The sequence below is a fragment of the Arachis ipaensis genome, chromosome B7 (genome assembly GCF_059453495.1).
Source record: "Arachis ipaensis isolate K30076 ecotype BB chromosome B7, ASM5945349v1, whole genome shotgun sequence".
Taxonomy (NCBI): domain Eukaryota; kingdom Viridiplantae; phylum Streptophyta; class Magnoliopsida; order Fabales; family Fabaceae; genus Arachis; species Arachis ipaensis.
Window position 1 is genome coordinate 107,751,145 of NC_142442.1, and position 8,525 is coordinate 107,759,669.

The following is an 8,525-nucleotide window of genomic DNA, read 5'->3' on the forward strand; positions in this document are numbered from 1 at the left end:
GCTTTGTTGAGATCGGTGTAATCGGTGCACATTCGCCACTTCCCATTTGATTTTCTCACCAAGACGACGTTGGCTAGCCATAATGGGTACTTGACTTCTCTTATGAATCCTGCCTCCAATAATGCTTGTACCTGTTCTTCCACAGCTTGGGATCGCTCTGGCCCAAGTTTTCTTTGCTCTGCTGTACCGGCCGAGATCCTGGATAGACTGCCAACTTATGGCACATTAGTTTGGGTCTATGCCTGGCATGTCTGCGGCTTTCCATGCGAAGAGATCGACATTGTCTCGTAAGAATTGTACCAGTAATTCTTTTGAGTCTCCTTTCTAGATCATGCCGATATTAGTTGTTTTGTCCGAGGTGTTTCCGATCTAAACCTTCTCTATCTCCCCTTCTGGCTGCGAACGGAGTTCTTCTCGTCTCTGAACTCCGCCAAGCTCAATTGCATGAAACTCTTCTCCTCTGCCTCTGAGGTTTAGACTTTCGTTATAACAGCGACGTGCCATCTTTTGATCTGCTTTTATTGTGGCTATCCCCTCTGTAGTTGGGAATTTCATGCATAGATGTGGAGTCGAGACTATTGCGCCGAGTTGGTTTAGTGTTGTCCGACCTATTAGAGCATTGTAGGCTGAACTCACGTCGACCACAATGTAGTCTATTTTGAGTGTCCGGGATTGGTTCCCCTTTCTGAAGGTTGTATGTAGTGATATGTATCCCAGTGGTTGTACCGGGGTATCTCCGAGTCCGAACAGATTGTTCGGATATGCCTTAAGCTCTTTGTCTTCTAGGCCGAGCTTGTCGAAGGCAGCTTTGAATAAGATATCGGCGGAGCTCCCTTGGTCTATTAATGTGCGGTGCAGATTGGCGTTTGCCAGTATGATGGTGATGACCATGGGGTCGTCGTGTCCCGAGATGATACCGGATACGTCCTCTTTAGTGAATGTGATTGCAGGGATGTCGGGTGCTTCCTCCTTTCCCTCGACATGATATACTTCTTTGATATATCTTTTGCGAGATGATTTGGAGATTCCTCCCCCTGCGAATCCGCCGTGTATCATGTGGACGTGTCTTTCTGGTGTACGAGGCGATCGCGCGGTTCGTCTGATATCTTCGTCCCTTCGTCTCTTTCTTTGATCATCCTCTCGGGTGGCCAGAAACCGATCTAGTTTTTCTTCCCTCACCAATTTTTCTATGATGTTCTTTAAATCGAGGCACTCGTTGGTGGAGTGCCCTCGCACTCGATGATACTCACAATACTCATTCCGATTTCCTCCCCCTCTTTTGCCTTTGAGTGGCCGAGCTGGGGGTATTCTCTCCGTATGGCAGACTTCTTTGTATACGTCGACTAAGGATACCCTGAGAGGGTGTAATTGTGGTATTTTTTGATTTTCTCCCCTTGTCGATCTTCTTTCCTTTTGGACTCCTTATCTTTATCTCGGTTGGGGACCCCGGATTTGGAGGTTTCTCCCAACCGAGCATTTTCTTCCATGTTAATGTATTTTTCTGCTCGCTCCTGCCCTTCGTCTAAGGAGGTAGGGTACTTCTTTGATATAGATTGGCTAAAAGGTCCTTCTCGTAGACCGTTGATGAGTCCCATGATGGCGGCCTCTGTTGGCAAGCTTTGTATGTCCATGCATATTTTGTTGAATCTTTCCATGTAGTTGCGGAGGCTCTCCCAATCGCCTTGCTTGATCCCCAGTAAACTGGGGGCGTGTTTGACCTTATCTTTCTGGATGGAGAATCTGGCTAGGAATTTTTTGGCCAGGTCATCAAAGTTTGAAATGGACTTTGGAGGTAAGTTGTCGAACCATCTGATTGCTGTCTTCGTGAGAGTTGTTGGAAAAGCTTTGCAGCGAACGGCATCTGAGGCGTTGGTGAGGTACATTCTACTTCTGAAATTGCTAAGATGATGGCTGAAATCTGTGGTACCATCATACAAAATCATATCCAGGAGTTTGAAGTCTTTTGGAATTTTGGTTTTCATGATTTTCCTGGTGAATGGATCTTATTCTTTGCGTGAATTTTCCTCAGGAGTGGCCCGAGGAGCTTTTGCTTTGAGATCGGCTTCTAATTGTAGTAGTTTGTCTTCCAGTTCTCGACGTCGCCGTACCTCTCTTTGAAGATCCATCCGAACCTCTCGTTGTTGTTGGGTTTTTTTTTTCAAGTTGCTTTAAGCGATCTTGAAGTGCTTCTATTACCCCGAGATTTGATGAGTTTTTATCCCCGTTGGATTCTGGAGTATCCTTTGGCGTAGTGTCCGCGTTCTTGTGCGGCGTTCTATTTTCTAGATCTGAATTGTGGTCGTTGTCATGGCCGTCCGCCATGGTGTTGGGATGACTTCCAGGTTCCTCAACAACGGCGCCAATGTTCCGAGGGTTACCTGAAACTGTAGGTCGATCTCGGATGAGATCTTCAGTACTGGTCGGAGATGACGTGTCCAGCTGGCTGGTGGCAGCCGGAGCTGTTGTGTCCGACTTGTTGGACTGGCTACACTTCTATTCCTTGGTCACCGGAGGGTGGGGGGTACCTGCAAGAGACTCCGATGCTTAAGTTAGCATGGGTATTAAACAGGTTTTATGTAGAATCAGAATATGAGTTATACCTGGGTGCTCCAGTGTATTTATAGTAGATGGGGCTGACCTTTCTGATAAGATAAGTTAGTTATCTTATCTTATCTTTATCTTATGTTGGGTGAAGTCAGCTGATAAACTATTATTTTATAGTTTATATTGTGTTTAATTGTGTGGTTTTGTCATGATCCTTACCCACTTATTCATCAATTTAGCATGCATTTAGATTTCCTTCCTAAATTTAGTACATGTTTGAAAATTGCTTCCTAGAGACTTTAATTGTTTACTTTTAATTCTCCTTTATTCCATTCGATGCCGTGATCTGTGTGTCAAGTGTTTCAGGCCTGATAGGGCATGAACGAGATGGAGATTGGAGAGGAAGCTAGCAAAAATGGAAGGAACACAAGAATTTGAGGAGATAACCAGCGAGAAGTGACGTGGTCGCATGGCTCACGCGACCGCGCGAAGGAGCACAAATCGCAGTGGCGCGGCCGCATGGCTTGCGCGGCCGCATGGACGACGTGATCACGTGACATGTGCGATCTGCATAATCTGCAAAATTCGATGGGGGTGATTTTGGACCTTATTTCGGCCCAGTTTTCGGCCCGAAACAACAGAGTAGAGTCAGAGAATATGCAGAAACAACACAGAGACAGTCATGCAGTAGTTTTAGATCTAGTTTTTCTCTCTCTTAGGTTTTTTTTTCTCTCTAGTTTAGGATTTTAATTTTCAATTGGTCTTAGCATTGGAACAGTGAGAAGAGTTATTTCCTCATCAAGACTTCATCATTCTAGTTTGTTCTCTTAACTTGGTTTTATTCTTCCATGTTCTTTGTTATGTTCAATTTTGTCATTCAGATACTTTTATGATTAATTAATGCAAGGATTATTTCTCTTTAATTCAATTTCAATTCCAATAATCATGTCTTCTTTTAATTCCCTTTTATGTGCCATGGATTCTTTATTTACAATGCGTGAGTAGTTTCATTACTTGATAGGGAGTTGATTAAAAGGAATTCTTGAGTTGGAAGGATTGAAGGAGAATTTTATAGTTGGGTTAAATGTTGGATTGCTATCCTGTCACCAACGCCAATCCCTTTGAACTAAGTAGGTTGTAACTCATGATTAGATCTGGCAGTACAACTTGTTTAACTTTCCCTTACCTAGTAAAGGATAACCAAACAGAGTAACCGTTAACTATAAATCAATCTTAAAAATCACTCCATCAATGATAGAGATTCTAACTAATCAATTCCCAGTCAAGGCTTTTATTTATATTATTTAAAATTCCTCAATTTAAATTCCAATTTACTTAGCTCAACTTCTTGGAACATCTGATTAATAAAACATCACACTTTTCTGCAACTCATTGGGAGACGACTTGGGACTTAAAACTCCCAGTAATTTTAATTTAAACTCTCTGTGACATATTTCTAAATTGATAGGCAGATTTTCGGTGAGTTAAGAACTATACTTTCAACGTAACCATTTTAATAAATTTTTAATTCACCAGCTTCTGCTTCCCATCAATTTTTGGCACCGTTGCCGAGGAGTTGCAATAGAGTGCTAATTTCATTAATTAGAATTTATTTATTTGCATTTTATTTAATTTTGCTACTATGAGCTGCATGTTTCTTCCGTCAAATGACACGTTCACTTCCTGATCCGCGCTTGCTAATATTCGATCCTGAAATTGAAAGAACAATTTCACGAATAAGGCGAGAACAGCGTAGGTTAGCCCGCTCTGAGGACGGATCTGAAAGTGAATTTGAGGAAGAAACCAGCCCCCGTTCTACTGATTCGGTTGTTTTACGTGCAGAAAATATGGCAGCTAGAAGAGTTACCATTCAGGAGGAAGGAGCTCCTGATTTTACAATGCAACCGTTTCAAGCACATCATCCAGCAGTAGCTACGGATTTTGAAATAAAGACCGCACTGCTAAATTTGATGCCCAAGTTTCATGGCATACCTGCTCAAGAGCCTATCAAGCACTTGAGAGATTTTCAGGCAGCCTGTTCTACTGTCAGGCGTGATGGCACTAATGAAACTTCAATTTTGCTGAAAGCTTTTTCGTTCTCTCTTGAGGGAAAAGCAAGAGAGTGGTACTACACTCAACCTCTAGCAAATGTATCTAACTGGGATACACTCAGAAAGGAGTTTCTGGAGAAATTCTTTCCATCTGAAGTTACTGATAAACTGAGGAAGGATATCTCTACAATTGTTCAGGACGACAATGAGACTCTCTTTGAATACTGGGAGCGCTTCAATAATCTTCTGGAAGCATGCCCCCACCACATGATTGACAAGATCGTGCTACTCAGCTATATCACACAAGGTATGAGACCCAAGATAAGACCACATTGGAAAGTGCCAGCAATGGGTCTATGAAGAAGTACAAGACCACTGATGAAGCTTGGCAATTGATCAGTGATCTAGCTGAATCTACTCGGAACCACAGACAAAAGCAAGGCCGTTCAAGGGCCATTGCAGAAGTATCTTCTGGCATAGAGACTGCTGCTCTAAATCGAAGCATCTGTGAGATGACCAACCTGCTGAAGCAAATGCAGTTGACTCAACAAGCTCAGCAAACTCAACCGCAGCAAAACCAACAACTAGTTCCACAAAGAATTTATGGAATTTGTGCTGATTACAGCCATTACACTGATGAATGCCCGCAGCTCCAACAAGAAGACAACATGGTGGCATCCACTCACAACTTCTATGACCGCCCCAACCAAGGGTACAATCAAAGTGGAAATAATAACCATGGATGGCAGGACAATTCAACCCAGAATTGGAGAGACAACAATAATAGGGGAGGCAGAGATAATCAGGAAAATCAGAAGTGGAATAATAACAACAACAGGCAGCAAAATCAACCATACCGAGTACCTCACCTGAGGCAAAACCAAGGACCACCGAACAATCAGCAGCAAACCTCTCAATTTACTCATTCTTCTGTATCTTCTAATGAATATTTATTACAAGCTTTTGAGAAAAGACAACTGGCCATGGAAAATACCATCGTGAACAGTATTAACGCCAGTCTAAATGGTTTCACCTCTACTCTGCAAGCTCTTATGACACAACTTGGTTCAGCACACAATTTCGGTAACCAACCTTCAAGCACCACTGGAATCCCCTCTCAACCATCACCCTGAGGTCCGGAACCACACTGCAGGAGAGGAATAAGGAGGAACCAAGCTCACCAGAATACGCCTCAGCTGAAGAGGTGGTAGAAATCGAAGATGTTGAAGAGGAAGAGGACATACAGGACATAGCTGAAGGAGAGATAGCTCAACCACAGGAAGAAGCACAAAAAGACGCAGGCCCCACAGAAAACACTACTCCCATTCCATTTCCACAACTTGCAAGGAAGCCCAGGAAGCAGTTGGAACCTGATCCTAAAATGGTAGAAATATTCAAAAAGGTTGAGGTAACTGTTCCCTTTTTGATGTTATTCAGTAGGTACCTAAATATGCAAAGTTTCTAAAGGACTTATGTATCCATAAAGACAAAATTAATGAATTAGAAACTATTCCTTTAGGTAGTTCTATATCTGCTTTAATGGGAGGATTACCTGAAAAATGTAGTGATCCAGGTCCTTGCATAGTTAGTTGTAATATTGGTGGTGTAGTAATTTATGATTGCATGTGTGATTTAGGAGCATGTGTCAGTATAATGCCTTTGTCTATATATGATGTTTTAAGGCTCCCTCCCTTAAAAAGGTCGGCAGCTCATTTTGTGTTAGCAGATAAAAGCATTATTACAGTGGCTGGAGTTGCTGAAGATGTTTTGGTGAACATTAAAGGGCTCACATTTTCCACTGATTTTTATATCTTGGAGATGCCCCATAATGATTCAGATAAGCCATCATCAATCCTACTTGGAAGACCATTCCTGAAGACATCAAAATTCAAATTAGATGCTTTTTCAGGAACATACTCCTTTGAAATAGATGGCCGCATAGTAATCTTCAATCTGAATGGAGTCATTGACAACCCCCCAGAAGATCGTTCTATCTTCCAATGTGATGTCATAGACGAGAGTGTGGCTGAAGTTCAAAAAGAAGAGTTTGAAGAGAGGCACACTGGACAAGATCCAAGTGTGGGGACCCTCTTAACTGACAATGAGGACACTTCGCCATTTTCGCAAGCCCCAGATAATCCAGAGCCTGCCCATGATCAAAAGTTAGAATTGAAACCTCTCCCTCCACATCTCAAATATGCTTATCTTGAGGATGAGCAGAAGCTTCCGGTTATTATTGCAAGAGAACTGACTTCTCAACAAGAAGAGCAGTTACTTGATGTACTGAGGAAGCATAAGAAGGCAATTGGGTGGAGTTTGGCAGACATAGTGGGAATCAACCCTCAAGTATGCGAGCACAGAATATTTTTGGAAGATGGAGCAAGACCTGTCCGTCAACCACAAAGACGATTGAATCCCACCATCTTGGAAGTTGTCAAAAAAGAAGTGACCAGACTATTGGAGGTCGGTATCATATATCCCATTTCAGACAGTGAATGGGTAAGCCCAGTGCAAGTGGTGCCCAAGAAGTCCGGAGTCACTACCGTAAAGAATGAGCATGGAGAGCTCATAGCAACTAGAGTTCAGAATGCTTGGAGAGTCTGCATTGATTACAGGCGTCTCAACCAAGCTACCCGTAAGGATCACTACCCACTTCCATTCATTGATCAAATGCTGGATCGCCTGTCAGGTAAATCACATTATTGCTTTTTAGATGGTTATACAGGTTATTTCCATTATTGCTTTTACATGTCCTTTTGGGACTTATGCTTATAAGAGAATGCCCTTTGGCTTGTGCAATGCACCAGCCACCTTCCAAAAGTGCATGATGAGCCTTTTCTCTGATCTTATTGAGGACTGTATGGAAGTTTTTATGGACGATTTTAGCGTTTATGGTGATTCTTTTAACCTTTGCTTAGATGGATTATCTAGAGTATTAGATAGATGTGTTGATACAAACCTTGTATTGAACTTCGAAAAATGCCACTTTATGGTAAAGCAAGGGATTGTATTAGGACATGTGGTATCTAATAATGGCATTTCTGTAGACCCAGCAAAGGTGCATGTTATTTCTAGTTTACCTTACCCCTCTTCTGTGAGGGAAGTCCGTTCGTTCCTTGGCCATGCAGGTTTCTACAGGAGATTTATTAAAGACTTTAGTAAGGTGGCACTTCCCTTATCCAGATTACTGCAGAAGGACATTGAGTTCGAGTTCAGTGAAGATTACAAACAAGCATTTGATAAGCTGAAGACTGCTCTAACTCAAGCCCCAATTGTGAGAAGACCCGACTGGAGCCAGCCGTTTGAGATCATGTGCGATGCTTCCAACCATGCAGTAGGAGCAGCGCTGGCTCAGCGTGAAGGTAAGGATCCTTTTGTTATTGCCTATGCGTCTAAGACTTTAGACACTGCCCAGTCCAATTATACTACTACTGAGAAAGAGCTACTTGCTATTGTTTTCGCTCTGGATAAATTTCGAGCTTATTTACTTGGTACTAGAGTAGTAGTGTATTCGGACCATGCAGCTCTAAAGTATTTATTAGCTAAAAAGGAATCCAAACCAAGACTTATACGTTGGATACTGCTGTTACAAGAATTTGATTTAGAAATAAAGGATAGGAGTGGTAATCAAAATTTAGTAGCGGACCACTTGAGTCGCCTTGAACATATTAAGGATGACTCTACTCCTATAGATGATAATTTTCCTTTTGACAACCTGCAAGCAGTATCTGAGGTAGTCCCTTGGTATGCACCTGTTGCTAATTATTTAGTTAGCCGCACATTTCCTCCACATTTTTCTAAACATCAAAAAGACAAGCTGAAAAGCGAGTCTAAATATTATATATGGGATGACCCATATTTATGGAGATATGGCGTTGACCAGATAATTAGACGTTGTGTACCTCAATCAGAATTCCAGTCCATTTTAGA

At 42.2% G+C, this 8,525-nt stretch overlaps 1 non-coding gene across 1 annotated transcript; it reads right to left on the reverse strand.

Annotated features, from left to right (window-relative positions):
* Positions 1–4,760: 4,760 nt before the first annotated feature.
* On the reverse strand, positions 4,761–4,868 carry LOC148553657 (small nucleolar RNA R71). Its single transcript, XR_015893720.1, has one exon. It is a non-coding gene; the product is annotated as a small nucleolar RNA R71 (small nucleolar RNA).
* Between the last annotated feature and the right edge of the window lie 3,657 nt (positions 4,869–8,525).